This window comes from Eschrichtius robustus, chromosome 3 (genome assembly GCF_028021215.1).
Source record: "Eschrichtius robustus isolate mEscRob2 chromosome 3, mEscRob2.pri, whole genome shotgun sequence".
Lineage (NCBI taxonomy): Eukaryota > Metazoa > Chordata > Mammalia > Artiodactyla > Eschrichtiidae > Eschrichtius > Eschrichtius robustus.
This window is the reverse complement of record NC_090826.1, coordinates 165,253,185-165,275,766: the sequence shown is the minus strand read 5'-3', so window position 1 is coordinate 165,275,766 and position 22,582 is coordinate 165,253,185. Positions and strand designations below refer to the sequence as shown.

At 52.6% G+C, this 22,582-nt stretch overlaps 1 protein-coding gene across 1 annotated transcript in view; it reads right to left on the bottom strand.

Moving 5' to 3' along the window:
- Positions 1 to 22,582, bottom strand: part of ITPKB (inositol-trisphosphate 3-kinase B) — a 97,511-nt gene that overhangs the window by 15,149 nt on the left and 59,780 nt on the right. The gene's annotated exons all lie outside the window — the stretch shown is intronic.

The window sequence follows — 22,582 nt, the reverse complement described above, 5'->3', positions numbered from 1 at the left end:
TGACCCCATCCCACGCCACTCCCCCATCAGGGGACAACTAAACCCACACTGTCTTTCTTTGTGCCCCCTCTCAGTTTCCTCATCTGTCTAGTGAGGGATAGACAGCTGGTCCCCCATGCTCTTTGGATCAGTGGACACTCTAGGACTCTGGAAAATGACCTCTTGCATCCCAACAGCAAGGGCCCCTCAGAGGAAGACTAGAGAGGCCACGATCACCCAGCTGCAGCGTGTCACCTCCTACTGCATTTGAGGATGCGGTGCCAGCAGAGGCACCTCTTGCCTGTGAGAGGTTTGAGGAGACTTTAAAGGGAACTCCCCGGGGACAGCAGTGCCTCCGAGGCTTTGGTGCACTCAGGGGTGAGCCAGCCCGCAGGACTCTCTCTCCACTGCACTTCTCCTTCTCAAGACATTTCTTAAGTAAAAACTCGTGTGTGTGTGTGTGTAGGAGGGGTTCCTTGGGCAGAAAGGAGAACTAACATTTATTGAGCACCTTCTTATTTTATTTTCACAGCAAGCATGCAAGGTAATCATTGTTATTTCCATTTGCAGAACCCAAGCCTCAGACAAGTAAGTGATAAAGCCACATTTAAACCTTCACCTATATGACTACTTTAAAGAAAATCCTTTTTATCCCCAGCTATACACATTTCTCTCTATAAAAATATCCCTAAGTTACTTTACTAAGACCGGGCTGTAGACATGAAGATCAAGTGCCCCTGAAGGGAGTGACGAGAAGTGAAGCATTTCAAGCTCCTGAGAAGCGGATCCCTGACTAGCAAAACCACAGACAGTAAACCCCCAAGGCTCTGCGCTGGGAAGGAGGAGCTGGGAATTCTACAGAAGAGGGAGGTGAGGAGTGGTCCCGCCTGGACAGTGGACCCCTGGAGAGGCGGTTCCTCACTCTCTGTCCTGCAGCGTCCGCTAGCAGCCACACTGAGGTTGCTGGACTGACTCCAGCTGCTGGAGCCCAAGGTTAAATCCGTCTCCTTTGTTTTTTTCTCTCTGGTGAGACTCAGCTGCTTCTGTCATCAAGGTTTCAAGTTAAAATCTGTTTAAGGAGAAGAATTCTTCCCTACCGAACCTGGCAATGTTTATCCCACCCCAGAAACCCTCACTCTACCGCCAAGACCTAGTCTAAAGCGAGGGCAGCGCTCTGCCAGGCCATGTGACAAAAGGGCCGGCCTCACCGACAAGGGTGTTTTTCCTAGATCCTTCTGATGGAGATCTCCGAAGAAGGCTAAGGAAAGCCAGCGTTTCTTATCTAAGCACCCAGAAGGCTGCACAAACGCTCAGGACAGACAATGCATGAGGGCAGCAATGGGAAAACCTAATTACATGAGATGACCAACCAAGTGATGGTTTGTTCCACCCACGGGGAAGACGTCTAGGTGGGTCCAGAAGAAAAGTGCACAGTTCTCACTACCTGCTGGTCACACCCCTGCAACAGAGCTCAGAAGGGACGAGGGTCCAACGGGTTCAGAGTGGGGTGGGAGGAGGGGGAGGGCAGACTGTTCTCCATCCAGGGCGGACCCCATCCCATGCCACTCCCCCATCAGGGGACCACTAAACCCACACTGCCCTTCTTCATGCCCCCTTCTCAGGGCCTCAGCTTCCTCATCTGTCTAGTGAGGGATGGACAACTGGTCCCCCCCACGCTCTTTGGATCAGTGGACACTCTAGGACTCTGAAAAATGACTTCTCGCATGCCAACAGCAAGGGCCCCTCAGAGGAAGACTAGAGAGGCCACGATCACCCAGCTGCAGCGTGTCACCTCCTACTGCATTTGCAGATGCGGTGCCAGCAGAGGACCCAGGGAGGATGTGTCCTGCTGCCGGGGTCGGGGGCCTGCAAAGATTGATGCCTGCCGGGGAGGAAGGTCATCACAGAGGCTGACCCCGCAGACGCAGGCTGGGGGCACACTCAGGGAGCAGGAGAAGACTACTGCAGGCAGCGGGGCCTGTGGGAACAGAGGTCCGGGACTGGGCTTTGGAGCAGTTGGGCCGGACGTGCTGGGAATGGGAGTCAGAAGCAGTGGCTGATAAGGGTGAGAGGGCGAGGCCAGCTCTGCACGCCGGGCCGAGACGCTTGGACTCCGGGGAGTGTGGTGTTGGGGAGGCAGGCTGCCCTGGGCCTGAGTCCTGGCTCCGCCTGCTCCTCACTGAGTGACCTGGGACAAGTTCCTGACCCTCCCCTTGAGGCCCTATTATCTTCCCTGTAAAATGGGAATAACACATACATTCCTTTGAGCCCCGGAGGTAAAGCCATTAGAAGTTCACGGGCACAGGGGTGTTTGTGGAAGAGTCTTAGTGGTCTGAGTTCAAGGAGGGGTGTCCCTGAAGTCATCCCAGGAAGAGTCAGGCCGGAGCCAAGTGGAGGTGTTGCCGTAGTTACTCAGGAATAAAGGTCACGGAGCCTGGGGCTGGACCAAACCCACCCTGTCAGGATGCAGCTCTCTGGGGATCCACGGGGACACACTGGGCAGTGGGCCTGGGACCCGGGAGGCAGGAGGGAAAAGAGCTGGGTGAGAACAGCCAGGTTCGAGTCCAGCAGTGGCATCTGAGCTGCGAAACCTCTAGTTCCCGGACCCCTCTTCAGGGGTCCAGAAAGGAGAGGGGTGCTCCAGGGAGGGGTCCTCTGATGGCTCGTAGGACCCAAGCGCCTCCCCACACGGCTGAGCTCTGAGCAAATGGGGCATTTTTCCACGTAGCTTCCTCTTTCCCACACCTCCTCCACAAGGGAGCATTTCTTCAACATGAAAATTGGGCCCCATATGGCCAAGGCCAGAGCGTCCCCCCGCTTCCAAGGTGGAATATTCCACTGGGGCGGGTTTGCACACCACGGGATTTCTCGACTGTGCTGGCAGCAGCAAGCAGGGGATTTTCCTGTGGTTTTTAAATAGCAGCACCCAGGCAGTGCCTAGAGTCGCGGCCAAACATTAAACAGAAAAGCAGGTCCAGGAAAGGCCCAGGAAAGAAGGCGGCAGGGTGACCACCGCCCCTACCCCCGGCCCATGGGAGTGGAGAGAAACATTAGGGCAGGAGATTACAGAGAATCGATTCCCTTACGATGCCCGGGAGACCACAGCACCCATTTAGGTGCTCTAGGCACCACCAACTCTAGGCAGAAGCTGCTTCCAGGTGGTGGGTCCCGGAGGGTCAGCTGGGCTAACAGTCTCCCTGCAAGTCCCTCGCTGGAGGAAGACACAGTCCTCAGAAAGGGATACCAGGCCTCTTCCCCACCCAAGACAGCCGACGAGGCAAGAAAGGAGGGCAGCCCAACAACCTGGAAGAATTCCATCCAGAGGAATTGATCACCTTTTCTCTCCTGGGAGAGTCTCAATAGCCTCAGTCACTTCTCTGCAATCGGACTACAGTCCCAGGTCTCGAATTTAACAAGCTGAGCTTTGTCAGACACACAGGCAGCTCTCAAATGCCTTGAACACGGTGTGGCAAAGGGCACCTGGTCGCTCCCCCTTGGCAGCGCTGGCTGCCAGCTGATTTCACTGGCCCCGTCCCTCCATCACCTCCCAATCACCAGGGTCATCTGGACACCCTCTGCTGACCCTTCCTGGAACGCCCGCCCCCCAGAGCTCCACATGCCTGACAGGCCCCCTGGCCTCTCTGGGTGGCGGGGTCCTCCTGTGTAAATCTGAGGAGTCAGCTAGCTGACTCCGCCAAGCTCTACTCTGGCACGCTACTTACACGCAGATCTGATGGATAAAATGGCCTACCTAATGGATAAGCTGGGGTGTTCTTCCTAAGTCTGCTGGGCATGACAGAGCAAAGGGAATGGCTCTTAGAAACTCCCTGCAAGCTGGCATCAGTTGTCATCTCACCGGCAGGGCTCTTTTCCCTAGATGTGCAACAGGACAGACGGCCAGCCTCCCTCAGCACTGGGCCTGGCGTGAGCGTTCATGACTCATCACTTATGGGGTGACAGGAGCGGGACCAGGCTCCTTATGGCCTCATTTCTCATCTTCAAACAACCTGGTGGTAGACAGGATTATTTTCTCTGTAAGATGAAGAATCTTACAAGCTGAGTTGCTTCCCCAAAGTCATTCCATTCTCCTCCCTGCCAGTAGGTGCCAGATCACCCTGGGAACCTCAAACCGATTCACCAACTGCTGTGCCTATCAACAAGCAGGGGCCCTTCCAACCCAGAGCACGCTGGGCAAGGTGATGGGGACAGAAGATTGGGCAGGCAGGACAAGGAGATTTCTTCAGGGAGGTTCCCCTGGGCAGCCAGGGAGCTGGGCTGGCAGGACAGTGCCCTGGGGTAGGGGGTCTTCTGGCTGCTTCTTCAGCAGAGGCGCCCAGAGCCTTTGGGAGAGGCTCCACAGCTGGCCATCAAAACCCCAGACAGGTCTCATTCCGGGGCTGGGCAGGTGTCACTTCCAGCTTAGCTACCAGGTGACACAAGGCTCTCCCATGAGTCAGATCAGACCAGCTAATCGCTCCTAGACTGTGGCTGGAATTTTACACTTGGGATGTTCTTGGGCGGCACTTCAAGGGAAAGGCAAGCCCCACAAAGCTGATTGCCTCTTGAGCAGGGAAGGAACCACAGGGTGGGCTGACGACACACAGCTCTCACCTTGATTCTGTGCTGGGTGTAAGCCAACTGCAGACCAGGAGTGAGGTTTTTCAGGTAACACCTCAGGTTTATGGGCTTGGATGGCCCAGCTCCACAAATCCCTAGAGGACTGCACTCCTGGGTTAAATCAGCACTGATTTTGGTTTCGCTCTGTTTTCTACTTGAGTGCAGGGCAGGGCCTTCTGCTGATGTTTGTTACAGCCCTGACCTCGCTCTGTAAGAGGTGGGGTCATGTTCTCTACTTTGGCTGCACAGGAAAAGGTAGGGCCCTAATTCACTCAGAGAAGTTCAGAAGGATCAGAAAATAGCCAGACCTGAGGAGCGGAGTTGGTCCTTTAAGACTCAGAGTGGCTGGAGACGTCTGGTGCTCTGAAACTGCTCTGGGCAGTTCCCTCCCTTCATACCTGACTTGACAGGAGCTAAAATATTCAGAGAATGTGGAGAGGGATTTGTAGCAGGAGAAAAAGCCTAGTAACAACAAAACCCCAACCCTCTTCAAGCTTGAGGTGACAGAAGTCACCTGGAAAGGGAGTTTCAGAACCTGGCCAACCCCAGCTGAGCCCTCTCCAGCCACTGGTGCCTTTGGAAGGCTCGGGGCTCTCACTTTTCCCTCCTCCTCTTTGCCCAAAGACTTCTGGCCTCACAGCAGATGTGCATCTACTCCCTAACGGCCGATACCAACGTGTGGCGACCTCTCCACTCAGCATGCAGAGCCTCAGAGGGCTCGGGGCAGCCCTGGCGAGGAAGGCAGCTCCTCATCCCTCTGGCCTGGACTCACCCAGAGCCCTTGAGAGCCCAGCGCGGAAACGGTCCACTGGCCAGTGGGGCCCAAGGGAGGAAGCCTGGGCAGCGTCTCTGATTCTGTGTTTATCTAAACCAGACTCCAAGCCTCCCAGGGATGCTAATGGCTCCTGCGTAAACGCCACCCTCTGGCTGGTTCCTCCAGCCAGTCATCCGCCTCGTGCTGCAGGGAACACTGCCTTAAATAAAAGGGCTAAGTGGATGACCTCAAAGGCAGGCCTTTGTCTTCCATCACACAGGCAAAAAGGACTGGTGGAGATGAGGAGGAGGAGGAGGAGGAAGGCGGGGAAGCAGGGACCCAGAGCCGAGGCTGGGGGCTGAGGGGGGCCTCTAGCCACCCCACTCACAGGACGCTTTAGCTGTCATCAGGATCAGGTGCATGACATGCACGGCCCAGAAGGGGCAGTGACATGGGGGCCAGCTGTTCCTTTGCTGGAGGACTGCCTCACATGCCCCAGGATGTCTGCAGCCCTAGGTCTCCTCCCCCATCCACACACGGAGGTATTTGCAGTTCAGTAAACACATGTTCTCTCAGGCCCATGAGATTCTGCAGGCGACTCCTGGCTCGCTGCATGTACCCCTCCTCACCCACCCTCAGGCACCGCAAGGGTGACACCTTCTGCCACCAGGGATTTTTCGCAAGCACGGGCGCGGAGGCAAAGGACTCCGCTAACCCCCTAGGCAGCTCAGAGACCCCGGAGGCCCTTCCTCTGCTAGAGCTGTCCCTCCTGGGTGCTCCCACAGTGCCCGGGGCACGCCTGCGCCCCAGCTCTCCTCTGGGCGAGTGTACCCTCCCGACAGCCAGGACCCCCAGCACCTGGCTCCACCAGATCCTTGGCAACCCCCTGCCGCGGGTCCTGGAGAGGCCACCACGGCCAGTCAGCTAGGCCTGCAGGCTGAGCCAAGCCCCACCCGGCTCAGGAGGAGGGAGACCAAATCCAACATCGCCCGATGGGAACCTGGTCAGAGCCTCTCGGAGTAAGCTGAAGTTTCCAGGGTGCTGCGGGCTCTGCTCCCCTCTTGTCGGCCCCAGCAGTGCCTGCACTGCCTCCTGTCTGGAGAAGCAGGCCTCCTGAAGACAGCTCCCCACAATCCCACTTTACCCAAGGCAGCCGGCCCTTCCTGCAGCTTCCCCTCCCGCTGGCTTTGCCAGGCTTGCCGCTCTTTCCGCCCTGCAAACTCAGGCTGAAGCAACGCACTCTTCCCCTCCGTCTCGAGTGTGTTTAAAATCCTCTGCCTCTGAGGCAGGCCACAGCGTTGGATTTTGTTTCCAGAAGACAGCACACGACCCAGGCTTTGGAGCTAGAACAATCCCTTGCTCTGCCACCTCCTGGCTGCAGCTGTGAGCAAGCCTTTGAACCTCTCCGACCTCAGCGTTCTCACCTGTAAACTGGGCACGATAACGTCACACTTGCCCTGATGCACACTCTATCAGCTCTGAGAGAACTGATAAGGTGGTACACATGTACACAGGTGCTCTGTATACCGTCATTGGACAGGTGAACCTTAGATGTTCACTTTGTTTGTACTTCTGTGTCTGTTTTTTGTTTGTTTGTTTGTTTTAATTGAAACAGTTTTCTTCTCCAAGGCATAGGAGACTGGCAAAAATCCGCTGGGCACTTCCAGAGGGTCAATCATTGCCGGTGGCAAGAAGATGAGCTAATTGTGTGGTTAATTGCTTACAAAGCTTCCCTTTGGATGTTCATGGCAACTAGGAACACACAGGGCGGCTCCTGGGGCCTCGAGCTCTGTGACTCAGGGAGAGCAGAGCCGACCGGCGTCCAGGTGCCTCGACACCAGTTTCTGGTTCAGAAGGTCAGTAAAGTTGCTAAAAGGAGAAAGAAGAGTTCCCCAAAGAACGCCATTTCACACATGTGGAACTCTGCTAGGCACCAGCGAAGAACATAATAAATAGTGAGACTGCAGAACGGATTTCATTTTACACAGAGGGTTTACACACTCTTCTTAACCCCTTTCCCATCTGAGCTGTTCCCCCAATATTCTACTCTTTCCTCCAGTACTTCCCTTTTTATTTAAATAGTTAGATCACTTGCCAAACTTTTATTTTTAGATAATTATAAAGAGTATCCTTTTTTTTTGAGTGAAAGAGATGAAGGGAAATCTCTAAAATATCAGAAAAGGGAAATTATCTCTGGACCCTATGACTCTCCAAAGCAATATTGCCAGAATCCTTTGCCTTGCTGCACACGTGTGCATGTGTACATGATGCCTGTGTGTATGTGCTGGTTAGTGGTGATAACCTGGCTTGTCCGGGGAAAGAGGCAGAGAAATCACATATTAAATGCCTAACATGTTGCTAGGTACTATTCTAATATTTCATGTAATCCTCACTCACAGCACTGATACTTATCTACATTCTGCAAATGATGAAACATGTTCAGAGAGGTTAAGTAACTTGCTCAAGGTCACACAGCTTCCTGGTTTGCTCCGAGGATTTCGTTTTGTTTCAGCCAACAGGGTAACTGGGCCCCCATCGTCTCTCCTCCAGTTAAAAAATAGCCTCAGATAAACAAGTGCTTTGTCAAAAGAGTGACCTTTCAGATGGGACAGGCCTGAATAATGACCCGCCTTGCCCTCCCTTCCAAGTGGTTCCCAGAACAGCCTCACTGACACCCACTTTGGGAAGACACATTAACAAAGCGCTGAACGTGGGTGAAGACGCCCCTGCCCGGGAAGGTTCATTCTGTGTCAGTGCCTTTGTTCTGGCCTTGCAGAAGTCTGAGCAAAAGGCATTGAGTTGTCCATGTTTGGAAAAAATGCTTTTTTCTTCCTTCTTTTCTTCTTTTGGTCTTTCTAAAAAAGCAGTTTGGGTTTCCCTAGTGATCGTTCTTTCCTTCGCTGGGGAAAAGCCTGTGCTTCTCCCAGGAGGCAGAGCCAAGGCAAGCCAACTTTGTTCATTGTATTCGCCCTGGCAGGGCCCTCCTGTGACGGCAGCTGGGTGCCAAGCCCAGGCAGGTAGGGGCCCCTGGCTCAATAGCTCCGTCCTGGAGGCCTGGTTAGAAACCTGGCTGGGGCCAGACCCACCCCTGCCAAAGTGAGCTGGGAGCCTGGAGCGGAGGAGGGAAGGCCTTTCAAAACCAAAACACCAAGGGTAGGAGAAACAAAGCCCAAGGACTTGGCAGGGCAGGTAGCTCTGGCTAAAAATAAGAATCTGGATTTTAAGACTAACCGTCTTTCCCCTTTAACAAACAAGGAAACTCCCCTAAAAACTGAATGCAGAAACACTCTTTGAGAAAGACCTGAGTAATGCTGAATTTCATCCCTACCTCTCTCCCCACCCCACATGGTGTTCCCACAAGATGAGTGGTTCAGAGTCTACGGCTGGCACAGCGTTTCCTCACCTGTCCTGCAGGGAACCCACCCACAGGTGGTTGGAATCACGCTGAGGGCAGTGGGGTGGGCGACGTACCTCCCACAGCATCAGTGACTGCTCTAGGGCAGGAGAATGAGGACGGCGGGCCCTCACCAGCCCCTGCAGGCCTGGACCCCTTGGCTACTGAGGGCGTGAGAGGCAGGAACCAGCTCTGTGTTCTCAGGGTGGGTGCTCCGTCCTCTCCACTCCTGGTCGGGTCAGAGGGCTGCTCTGCTCCAGGTTTGGAGCATAGGACCCGGTCAGGGCCCAGAGCTCCTGTTGAAAAATGGAAGCTCCTGATGCAAGTGTTCAGCTCGGGCTGGCCCTCCCTGAGGGTTACACCACCTTGGTCGGTGAACTCCCAGCAGCACATTCTGGCCAAAGCCAGGAAAATGCTGAGCGGCTGCCTAGCTGCCCTCTCCTGAGCAGCTGCCTTCTTTCTGTCGCAACCAGAGGCCCAGTTTCTGGGACAAGGGTAGCACCCAGATGGGCACACAGGGGTCCATCCCTCATTGCCATTCTCCCTCCCCTACCATCATCCAGAATCCCTGCCTGAGGAGTCCGCCCAGGCCCAGCTGGCCCGACTGGCCACCAAGAGTTCCCTGACCACCTACAGACGGGATCAAGGCCCCACCAGGGACAGAGGGCCGCCCCAGACACCTGCCCACCCTCCTCTCCTATGCACACGTTCTCGGACACCCTCTCTGATCCTGCAGGGCTGGTCACCTTCTTGTCCCATGCCTACCCCACCTCTAGGTCCCCGCTCACGCAGGTGCTCTGCCTGCAGTGTTCTCCCCCCTCCTTTCCTTTACCCACATCCCACCTGTCCTCACAGCTGATGGTGCTGGAGTCCGTGAGCTGGCCCTACCTTCTCCATAAAGCCTCTCAGACCAGCCACAGGCCATTCCAAGAATCCTCCTCCCTAGCAGGATAGGCTTTGAGAGCTTCATGATTCTTGTGTCCTGTGCTGTGTCTCCCATCAGAGGGTAAGCTTCTGGAGAACCGGAATTTGTCCAAACACTTCTGGATGCCCCCCTAGGCTGGACACACAGTGGGAGTACGATACTACCAGCTGCGTGACCGATGAGAAAATTTTACAGGTCCATCACACAGCAGGGGCTCAGGCCCTGCTACGTGCCATCTCCTAGAAGTTGAAATACACCTCAACCAGCTCATACCTCTTCATGCTCACATGCCCAAGCTTGGATCTTTCCAGAGACATCTCCAGGGGGAATACTTGGGGGGATTTCCTGTCCAATCTGCCTGGGGTTCACTACACACCACCAGGCTCCAGGACAGCGGGCCCCGGCCCCAGGGGCCTTTTCACATGCACACATGAGGGTCACTCTTTCACTCTGGTTAGTCAACCCAGCAAAGAAAGCACTTCTCCCAATGACTATTCCAGATCCACCCTCCTTCCCTCTTCCTAACTTTACAGGAGCTGGCAACAAAGGGGCTCACAGTCTTGCCAAACCAGCGTTTTTTTTGGTTACCAAGGAATGGAGGTATCCTTCACCCAAAATGGAAATACTCCAAACACTCCCTACCAGGAGGCCCGGCAAATGCTCCATCTCTGATCTAGAAGGTCACAGACTTGGCTCCTCCTTCCTCCTCCCTCCTGGACTTCATCCTCTTAAGAACTAAAAATAATGGAGCGCTGGAAGAAAGAGGCGAGAGAGGGGAAGCAGTTGAAAGCAAAGGAAATGCTTTGGTGCGCAGGGGCCTAGCCTACCTCTCACACCAGGAGCCTGCTGGGGCCGCTGGAGCAGAGGTTGGGGGGAGCCAACAATTGCAGGAAACAGGGAGTGGCCAGGGGGCTGAGGAAGAGCCCTGGGGGATGGGGAATGGCAGCCTCTAGCAGCCGACTTCCTAACGGACAAAGCTCAGAGGACAGAAAGGCTCAGCCTTTCCTCTGGGAAAGGGCATCCAGAGCCCTGCCCAGCTGGTGGAGGCGGCCCCTGCGACACACACCAGGTCCCTTCCCTCCCTTCGCTTCGTCCACCCCTCCCCAGAGATTTTATTTTTACTTTGGTTAAAATGCAAAAAACAAGGCCGAGTTACAGAGGGTGGAAATTTACTGAAGGTCTTTACTGGTCAACAGACAACTGGCACTGAAGGCCTGGGACGGCTGAGCACCCCCAGTGCCCCTCCTGGGCGACTTCCTCACAGGGGCCAGTCATGACACCCCCAAGCCCCAACACAGCTCCTCCAGCTCAATCCCTCCTTCTCGGCTCCCAAGACATAAGGCCAGGGGGGCAGTGGGGTGGAGCCAATAGCATGTGGGCTGTTCTAGTAATAAATAGGTGATATGTCTCGACTGTCTTCTAGAGCCAGACACAATGCCAAGTGCTTGATAAGTATTATGTATGCATGATACAAATGTCTCAACCTGTCACACAGGTCATCTCATTAGCCCATTTTACAGATGGGGACACTGAGGCACAGAGAGATTAAGCAACTTGCCCAAGGTTCTACACATGGTAAGTGGCAAAGCCAAGATTTGAACCCAGGCAGTCTGGCTCCAGGGTCCAAGCTCTCCATCACTCTGCTAGGCTACCTCACTGGTCATTTGTAACATGTAAACTTATAGCCGGATAAACCTAGGTTTAGATCCTGTTATTCTTGGCTGGTGGTATTAGGCAAGTTACCAAACCTCTCCGAGTTTCAGTTTCCTCCTTATCTGTAAAATGGGAATACCACCTACCCTACAAACCTCTCATGTGTCCAGTCTGGTCTGTAAGCCCCCTGAGGGCATGAGACTGTCTGTGGGATGAAACACACAGGAGGGGACTCTGCGTTGGCTCAGCAGAATTAGCAGCAGGGTCTGATCACCTCCTCCTCTATCCCAGCCCTGGCCTTCAGGGGCCACTTTTCCAAGAGGAAAGGGCAGAGGGTGAAGGCCACAGATGGCAGGCAGTGGGTCCCCAGTAACAAGCCGATTCCTTGCCATGAAATGAACCCTGGAGGAGCTGGGGGCTGGCCTTAAACAGAGACTTTCTGGAAGTCCAGAACGCCCAGGAGCCCTTCTAGGATGGGTGTGAGAGGCAGCACGTAAGGAGGTGGCCTCGCACGGAAGCCACCAGCGGTCCTTCTGTTTCCTGCAGACCCTCCCCTCCCACTGCCCCAGTCCACCCCATGGACCCAAAGTCTGAAGGAAGTAACTCTGCCTGTTCCCAGGGAGGCTCAACCCAGCAACAGGACCCACGGGCTCTGACAGGTGGCCCATGTGGAAACAGACTGCTTCATCCCATGCTGGAAGATGACATTTAAATTAAGCCAGCAATCTGAAAGGAAGTTTTCTGCAAAATGAGGAAGAATCAGAAAAGTCTTCTTCTCTGCCCCCCACTCTTACAAGCACAGCCCTGCTTATGGAAACAAGCTTCTCCTGTGTTAGGAGCTCCTGTATTTTCTCCAAGATTCCCTGAGATTGAAAATCTTCTGGTTGTAAATTTGAGAACCTAAGGATCCTACTGTGTACATAGTAGAAGGGACAAGATTTCCTCAATCTCCAGCTTGCTGAAAGTTTACTTCTCTAGGCTAAGAACATTCACAGACAAAATACTACCTTTTAAGTAGTTTCGGAGAACCCAGAAAGCACTTGTAAGGGATTTGGTAAGGGGCTTATTCTGGACTAACTCCAAAGTCAGACTTGGGGGGAACTCCCACCAAAGGAATTTCTAACAAGGAAACTTTTCAGGAAGAGCATGAATACCACATGAGAACAAATCATGTGCAGTATCAAATATTTAGCTATATTTAGAAAATATTTCCCAGCAAGACATACTGGTGCAATTCATATTTCTGACAGATTACACTGATTTGCCTGTGGCTAAACGGTGCTCAGCAAATGGGAAGGCAGACTCGCAGAGGCTCAGAAACCCAGCTGCTGCAGCCCTGCCCACCAGAGGCTGAGGTACAGCTCTGACACCAGCTCTGAGTCACCCGGCCTCCCTCTCCCGACCAGGGCTGTTCAGGGCACAGGCCTGTCTCAGTGAGGCGGTCATGCATCTGTTCATGTGTAGACTGCTGGAGGCCAAAAAGACACACCAGTGAACCCCCAAGTATGAGCAAGACTCGTCAGCTCTCAGAGCGCAGCTGTGAGATGACCCCGGGGGGGGGGGGGTCATCCTGACGTCCGTGTCGGTATGTGTGATTTTCATAAACAGATTGACTCATCGCCCGTCCCCGTGCATCTCTGTCAGCTGGGGCCCCGAGTGCTTACTTAGCACTTTCCTGTGTAGCAGGAGCCACCCGGGGCCCTGAGAAACAGGCAGCGGACTCACCTCTCATTCCCTGAGCAGCAGGGGCCAAGGGGCTCAGCCAGGCTTGGGTCCCAATCAGGGGACAGACCTGGGGCTCCTGCCCCAACCCCTATCCCTGGCAGCCTGCATGCCCAACTGCAAGGGGGTCTCCCACACCCTGGAAGCAAGGACACCCCATCACTGTTTCCCTCACTTTTTGGCTTTAGGCTACAGTGCATTAACATTCATTTTATATCGAGGTATCTTACAGCAGCTCTTGGGGTAATTACACGGGGACGGACCTTCACAGCACTGTGGTGGGGATCTCCTGTGTTAGAGATGGGCAAAGCCGGCTTCCGCTGCAGTCTCTCCCGTCCTCTCCCTCGGATTTAAAGAGAAGCTAACCCACAACCCAGCATCAGCACCTGCATATGGATGGTACCTTTTCTATCTCAGGTACACACCACCCTCCACCTCAAAGCTTGACCCACAGAAGTCCCCCTCTTGCCTGTGCAGCTTACGGAAGGCTTCTGGTTCTCTCAGATGTGTTTCATCCCCTTCCTACTGAGTTAGAGGAAGTGAAACGTTATTGAGAGATGCGAGCGGGTTGTCTGGAAAATGTATTCTGGAATGGGAGGGGCTGAGGAAGGGGCTTAAAGACTGAGGGTCCTTCCGGCCAGTGGCCCTGAACCAAAGGAACGGGAGAGACCCTTTGGAGGGCTGGGCTACTTGAGACAGACTGGGTTTAGGTGTCACCAAGCTCCGGGCCTCTGTGCACAGGGAAAAGGCAGGAGCAGAGTGAGCGCTCTGTCTGCCAATCCGTGGCAAGTGCAAACCTTTGCGATGTCCAGCTGCCGTGTGCTGGGAGCCCGGCAGCTAAGCTGGGAGCCCGGACGAGACGTGAGAGCTGCCCTCCTGGGTGAACAGAGCCGCAGGGACTCTGTCCCAGAGAGAGGGACACTCCGGAGTCTCACAATGACCGTGGCCCTGTCGCAGGCTCCGCCCCCACCCCGGGTCTCTGGGGACGGTCCACATTTAGGAACTGTAAGATCACTTCTAGGGAACAGAACCAGCTGGCTGATTTATTCCCCTCAACTTTCGATGCTATTATTAGGGCACATCTGTCTCTGAATGAGGTCACCAAGGAAAAACCCAAATGAAGAAAATATTTTCAAGCCATCGTCATTTCAATCTCTAGAAAAGGAAGTGAGGCGATAAACCTCCAAAGAACCCCAGAATTCAGGGTGACCCAAGAGGAAAATGGAAAGTATTTGCCCTGGGAATGCGGGCGGCTGAGCTGTGTACACGGTGCTTGGCCAGCATGACGCGGATGGGCTGGCAGCTCCTGGGGCCGTTTCCTCTTCCCTTACTTCCCAAGCTCAGTTCTCCCCTGCCCTTCGCCGGGGAAGTCAGTCAGTGGAGCTCCCCCTCAACCCTGAATCAGACCCAGAGGAAAGCCACTTAGTGACCAGTGATGCAGGGCTGAGTTTCCGGCCAGTGGCCAGCAGACTTATTTTCTTTGGCAACAATTTTTTTTGTTGTTCTAAATTAGTTGCCAACACTTAAAAATCGGGACATTTCACACAAACATCCAGATCTCCAGCACTCTTTGAAATACTGGGCCCACATTCCCGGTAGCGACCGTCTGTGGGCTGCAGCTGAACTGCACACCTTGAGACGGGCCTTCCGCCCCCTGTCACCAGGCCCTGTTCATATGCATCACCTGTCCGGCCCCCGACGGCATTCGAGGACAGATGAAGGGGACGGAGTGCCAAGGACGGCCTTAGGACCCCAACTGGTCGTAAGCAGGCCACTCACTGCCATGTAACATGGACAAGTCACCTCCTTCCCTGAGCTTCTGTCTCTCCATCTGCAGACAGTGCTCAGAACCTCCCCCGCCTCTCAGACTGTAGGGAGGATGGCGTGGGGAAACAAGAGGAGTGCTCTGAGCACCCGCCCACCCCACAGGCCAGGTGAGATGGCCGTTTAGATCTAAAGGATAAAATAAAACACTCAGAGAAAGTTGGCCTCTATGATTGGATTAGTAGCCGGGGAGGGGGAGACAAGAGGTGGCTCAGTAGTTGCTTACAGGAGCTGAAATAGAACCGGGGACTTCTGAATCCCCCCAACCCGGCCCCGCCTGCTCACCAGAGAGGTGGGACATCACTCGTTCACGGCCGAACAGAACAGGCTCTGATGGGCCTCGAGTCAGTTAGAGCAGAATTTAGAACTGGGGGTGCCTGGTCCTTGGGATTGCCAGCTGTGGCCCAGCCTTGGAGAGGTGACACTCGCCATGGCATCTGCAGCGGGTCAGGAGGAAGCCTCACGTCCTGGCTATGAAACTTAACACTCAAATGCTAGGGGAAAACCAGAGGGTCCCACGGCCTCTGAGTATTTCACAGGACAGTCGCCACGCCAGAGCCAAAGCCCCTGCCCCATCCTCTCTCTCCCCCCAAACCTGCCGAAAATAAGAACGAAATGACAGACTCGATGGTAGAGGGCTAGCTACCCAGGGGCTTCTCCCAGACGAGGAGAGGTGTCAGTGGTAAATGCGTTGGTCCCACCTCCATCCTTTAGTCCTCCCGAAGGCAACGCACGAGGGAAAGCTGGGGAGAGAGTGACTGTGAAACGAATAGAGCAGGGAGCACAGGATGGGATCCCATGGCCTGTGTGCCTGTGGCTAGGGGCTGGGGACTCAGCGATGGGCCACCCAATCAGGGCGCCTCCCAAAAAGCCAGAGGCGCTCAGAGGGCGGAGCCCAAGTGCTCACTGCTCCTGGCATTACCAGCTCCTTCCCAGAGCATCCAGAGGGTAGGAGCCCCACTGCTTGTCCTAACCCCCAACTGGTTTCCTGGTGGCTGGGGGCTCTAGGGGCTCTGGGCACAGTCCTGCTCCAATGCCCGGCCTTGTAGCTCCCACCCAGCAGGCCTGATGGAACTATGAAGATCACAACTTATGTGGGGGACCCTGGAATCTCCTCTCAGGCAAGCTAAGGAGACTCTGGTACTGTGTTTCCAGGACATCCAGGAGATCACCAAAGGCCCCCGATTCTACCTCCCTGACGCCTCTCCCGTCCCTATCCGCGTCACCCCTTGCTCCTCCCATCTCCCCTGGATTAGACAGCCTTCCCGTTCTCCAGGTGTGCCCTCCTGCAGGCCCCTCTCCACACCTCTGCCTTGGAGATCTTTCCAAAATGTAAAGCTCATCACAGCAATTCCAGCAGACCCCTCCCTGCTTTAAACCTTCATTCAATAGCTTCCCCAAAGCCTTCAGGACAAAGACCAAACTCCTTCAGATGGGCTCTCAAGAGCTCCTGCCCAGCCATGCCCCTTTACCCCCTATGCTGAAGAAAAACTGACCTATCCGCCAAGATACATCCTGCTGCTTCACGCTTCTGAGCCTTTTGTGCTGTTCCCTCTGGCTGGAGAGCCCTCCCCTAACCTGCCCAGAGAGTTCTCCTCCATTCTCTCAAACCATGCTCACTTATCACCTCCTCCTTGCCCTTCCCCAGAGCCCACTTCCCCTTGTCCAGCGCATGAAAAAGCTCATTGCCTCCTCCTCTGCAGAACTGCTCCTTCATACCCTGTACATGCATTTGCTGCTCCTTTTAGAGTGTATTCAAATCCCCTGATTGTACCCCGGCTGTCACCCCCACTACAGAGAGCCATCCTCGAGGGCAGCGAACAGCTGAACCCCTAGGCCCTAGCACACTACTTTCCCAGGGTCAGGAAGCATTAAGTGCCTGTTACACTAAACTGCTGGGAGCCCCCTAGACTCAGAGCCTGGTTGGGAAGGCAGGAGGGAGACTTGCCCGGAATCCCCAGCCCTCACTAAGGAGTCTGGCTGAAGGCTGGGGGTTCCTAAACCAGGAAGGGGAACCTCACACTCGCGCAGAGGTCAAGAACCAGAGGCAGCAGCCTCTGAGGCCTGCATGAGGTCCCACCGCCAGGGCCAGCCCCTCAGGGAGAGCCCCAGAGCCCGGAGCCAGGCAGCTGTCCCTGGGTGGGCCCCCAGGCCTCCCCGCTGTCAGAGGCTGCTCCTGGCCTGCGCACAGCACACTGTGGGTCGGCTTCCTCCCGCAGACCTAGGGCAGGGCCACCTGGGGACTAGGACACACAAGGAAGGCAGATCCCCCAAAGCCACCCTGTGTGATGCTCTGACCATCGGAGCAAGAAGCAGCCAGAGTTCAGGCCACACTGTGCAGGTCCATCACCGCAGAGAATACCCAGAGGGAAGGGACCTGCCCAGATCACAAGCTCAGCAGAGAAAAATCCAGGTCTCTCCGTACCCAGGCCAAAGCTGGTTCCACAAGTATGTCTGTCACCTCTCTTTGTCAGCCCTCCTCTCCAGAAGGGTCTATCCTTACTGAGAGCAAACAGTCCAGCTGTGCTCTCTCCACTACTAATCCCCCCCCCCCCACCAAACACACAGTTTTTATTTACTGCCATGATCATATACACAAAATTCAGTAAGAGAAAAGTTTCACTGTCTGCAAGTCTTTTCTGGCCATTTTCATTATTTGTTTTATCTCTTAATTATCACTGAAAATAACTCTGTCATACAGAAGAGAGGAGTGTTAAAAAAATCATCCATGCCTGGTGCCAAATATGCTAGATATGCCACTGATTCAGCTTCCTGACAAGAAGGTTTCAAGAGGAGAGCAAAAGGTGAGGCTTTGGCAAAGGAGAACCAAGCCAAGATCACCAAGGCCTGGACTGCCAGGCTAATGAACTTGGACTACAGTCTCTAGGGAAATAGGTAGAAATGACGGAGGAAATTAACAAAAGCTTTGACTATCCAAACTGTAAGACTTCCAAGTATCAAAGGCAAAGAAACCCCCAAATCAAAATAAAAGTCAAATAAACTGGAAAAAAAATTTTTACAATATACATTATGGTGGAAGGGTTAACACATCTGTACATAAAGAGCTCAAAGAAATGGGTGAAAAAAACCTCTTAGATGCCAACAGATAACTTGGCAACATACACAAAATTCAACAAACACATAATGAAAATAACAATATACAATTTCCCTATTAAATTAGCAAAAAACAGAAAAATAATCAATACAAGTGATTGTGAGGCGCAGGACGCCATGGAAGTCTGCTGGAGACACCCCAAGTGCACAGGACCCTCGGGGAAACCAGCCCTCGAATATGTTTCAAAGGCGATAGAAATGTCTGAACTTTTCATTAATTATTTTCCCTCTGGAAATCTCCTTAAGGAAATACTCTAAAATATGGAAAAAATTACAAGCACAGAGATGTTAATTAGGCCATTGTTTATTTAACAATAGCATTGAAAATAACCCAAGACCCAACAATAGAGGAATGATTAAATAAATTAGGGGTCTGTCCTTGGGATTTATCATTTGGTCCTGAACAATAAGACTTAGAAGGAAACATGGAAAATTTGTTAAAATGTTAAGTGGGGGCGAAAGCAGAAGAGACTGTGAAGAATGTGCATATTTAAAAGGCCAGGAGGGGGAAATTCCCTGGCAGTCCAGTGGTTAGGACTCTGCGCTCTCACTGCTGAGGGCATGGGTTCGATCTCTGGTTGGGGAACTAAGATCCCACAAGCCGCGTGGTGCGGCCAAAAATAAAAAAAACAAAAACAAACAAACAAAAAAAGGCCAGGAAGAAATATACCAATTTATATGAATAGGTGCATTAGTACGCATTTCTGCATATTAAATTTATACTGACTTCCATAAACTTATTTAACCCTTTGCTCTGATTTCTTAGCTATTTATTATATTCTATTGCACTACATATGTTTGTAAGCATCCTCAAACCTTTTTGAATTAAGATGGAATATAAAGTAACCAATTAATAATCAACAGAATCAATAGATTTAGTTAAGATTTTAGGGTTATGATGATAGTATGGTTATAGGCCCTTTTGCTTTATTTTTTAAATGTCTGCGTGTGGTTAGTCTGCTTTTACAATTTAAAAAAATGTACGGATCTCACACACACACACACAAAACAGGCGACATGAATCCGCTGCTGCCGTATCTCCTCCAGCACCTTCAGTGCTTCTCCCTGCATCTGATCTGAGAACACAGCCCCCTCCAAAACGCCTCTTCATCTGAGGGAGAAGCAGCCTTCCTTCCCCTCTGGGTAGGCTCCTCAAGGTCGAGACTGAACCCTGTTCCCTGAATGGGACCCCGTGGAACTCTGGAAGCCCAGAAACATTAGCAGAGGATAACAAACTAGAAGCACATGGTGAGTGGCCTTCCCAATATTCAAAAAGCACAGGCAAGAACAGGAGTGGGGAACAGAATTATGTGTGAAACCCCCCCACAGAGAAGAGATCAAGGTTGTGCAACGAGCAGGGCTATGAGATTCATCTTTGTGCCCCTTGCTACAAACACGACACCCAAGCAAGAGCTCCACAAATGCTACAGCTTGTGGATGCATTTCTTTGCTGGCCTTTGGACAAATATTTATAGAGTACCTACCACATGCAGGGTCCTAGGCACGGGGGACGCAGCAGTGGACACAGCAAAGCCCCTCCCTTCCAAGTAGAAAAAGGCATAAATATATAAATAGTACATCATATAAATACATGCACAGTACCTTGGATGGCAGCAAGTGTTTTCAAGAAAGAGAACGGGAGGTGGAGGAAAGGGTATGGCCGAGGGCAGGGGGAGGCTGTGCCGTCTGGGCTGGGCGCTGAGAGGGAAGCCCTTCCTGCAGGAGGTGAGGGCCTGAGCCCTGCACACCTCCTGGTCCTGGCCAAGGGAACAGCCAAGTACAGAGGCCTGAGACAGGGCGTGCTGGGCAGGTTCAAAGGCCAGCAAGAGCAACAGAGTGGCCGAATGGAGTGAGCAAAGAGGGGCGTGGAATGAAACCAGGTCCACTCAGGCAGAGCTCTTCAGGCTGCACTGAGGATCTTGGATTTTATGTGAGTGAGACAGGAAGGCACTGGAGGGTTTTGGGAGAGGAGTGTCTAAAGCAGGCTCACTCAGCCTGTGAAGAGCAGACCTGGGGAAGAGAAAGCAGGGCACAGAAGAGAGATCAGTTTTGAGGCTGCTGTAATCGTCCAGGTAAGAGAGGAAGATAGACTTTTGAAAAAACCAACAGCTCTCTGCTTTGGACCATGACTGTTGGTCTCTGGGTGTGAGAGCACAGCTCCTTCACATGCCCACTCTAGCCTGGAGGCGAGATCCCTGTTCAAAGTAGGTGCTTCCAAAGACCTTGGGAAACAGACAACAGGGAAGTGGGAAGGAATCCTGTGCCAGAGATAAGAGCCTGTCTGTGGGCAGGTGAGGGGCGCTGCCCTGGGTGGGCCTCGGTGGGAGGTGAAGCCTGGAAGGAATTCCACGTTTGATTAGGGGTGCAATAATCTCACTCCAGACTGCAGCTCCTAAGAGAGGTGTGAACTTGGGCGGACAAACAGGAAGTAGGTCCCCGGTACAGAGTCTGCACTCGGTTTCTGTCCCCCAATTCCAGTGATGAGAAATCCCCACCACGTTCAGAACACTGGCCCTTCCTAACCAGAATCCTGCTTCTGACAAGTGGAGAACATGCTTTAAACTGTACCAAGTGTAACGACAAGAATCTTCTTCTAGATATTCCCATTTTTTAAAAAAGGGATGCATTGGAGAAATTGTGGAAACAGGTTCAGTCTTGCTCAGGAGTGGAGATGATGTGAGGAAGGCCAACACAGAGGCCTCGGTCAGTCTAAACACAAGCACAGCAACCGGGGGCGGTACTAGTAACCAGGTCGGCCAACACCCAACCCGTAGCCAGAGTCTCAACTCCTACCTATCAGGGGATCCTCCTAAATTCTCTAGACATATGGAAATATTTGATAGGTCTTCTGGAGCCTGTACAGTACAGAGTATAGCATAGCTATAGATGGATACATAATACACATCATATACATTAGATACACGTCATATAGTTTTGTTTCTTGGCCTTTCAGCTTTATTATCTATCTGCACAAAGTGAGAAACGTTACAAGCCTGTGTGCAATTGAAGTTTCTATATCTGGACTGTCCTGCAACCCTGCCAGAGTTGCAGGAAGCTCCTTCTTGTTCTGCAGAGAGATCTCTCCCAGATAGGCTCGGAGATCTGCTCTTTTATTGTTCTATTTAATAACGCATAAAGATTAAGCACAAACACACAAAGAGTGGCTTTACTTTTTTTCCCCCTCCTTTGGCTCAGTTACTGCATAATTGGAGGACAGAGTCAGGAGGTTTTACAGCCCACACATGCCTCAAACTCCTCCACTTCCTGGTCAATCTCAGTTGCCACCCTCCAAAGTCAGGGGTGATCAGGGTGATCTACATCATAAGCATTTTCTGGTGATCGGATTTCACGGTCTTCAAAGCTCTAAGAAAGACTGGGGTGGGTTCAGAAGTTCTTGTAGCCCCAAACCAGCAATTACAATTTTTTTTTCAGTATTAAAGTACTTTAAAAATATCTAAAATCAACAGTCTCTCTTCAGACATTTTACTCATCCTTTACTGACCCTTTCCTTATATTCCCCACACCCTTTTAATTTCTCTAGAATCCCTATTTGCTTCCTTTTCATCATTACCTAACCACCAAGTCCTGCTCTGCTCCCTTTGCCACTTTCAAAAGAACCACTGCAGGGTCTGTTCCTTATCCTTCCTAACAACCTCACCATCGAGTCTGCGATGTGATGCAGTGTGTCCCCCTCCACCCCCGATAATTAACGGCTCCGTATTCCTACTAAGTTGCCTCCAACCCAGTTCCCTCCAAAATGAAGCAGGATGACAAAGCACCTCGGCAGACCTGCATCTGACTTGTGTGTGGGTTTTCTGTGTTCCAAAGACCCTGCATCAGAGGGGAAAGGGACCTATCCTTCACAGCCCTGTGTGTGTATTTAAAGACAAGAGGAAAAAAAGGAACCCGATGAGGCTCTCAGAAGGGAATACTCTTCTGTAACTGGTGTTTACCATGTTCCACTGGGTGCTGAAGAGGAAGTGGTTACTATAACCCCAAGGGGGAAATGCTCGCTTGAAACCGGAAAATGGAACTCTTACTACTTTCCACTAGCAGCGTGCAAGAAACCGGCCACACTTGGAAACGCTTGCACAGCACTCTCCAGAGCTGAGTGTCTAAGACTCAGTCCTATTACCCTAAACCTTAAAAAGCACAGATTAGGACACAGACACAGGTCCACTTTTTTCCAGAAACATCTCAGCACTGGAAAAATTCTCACTATCACTTCCCTTACCTCTAAGCAGACGGACGGCCAGGACCCCCTGGGCAGCTGAGGGGAGGAGAAGGGGAAGAAGCCTGGAAAGAACACTCAACTAAGCAAGGGTCAGAAGACCCGGGTTTAGTCCCAGCTCTGCCATTTACTAGTTGTGGAACCTTGGGCAAATTACTCAACCTCCCTGCTTCTCGGTTTCTACTTTCCCTATAAAACGGGGATATTATTGACTGCGCTGCTCACATCCTTGGCTGTTGTGAGATTGATATGGAATAAGGCATAAAGGTGAAGGCATAAAGGACACTCCAACGTGCTATGCCAATGCAGGCTGTTACCATCAACAAGATTCAAGTCTTTACAAAGCTTTCCTGAGTGCTGACCTCTGGC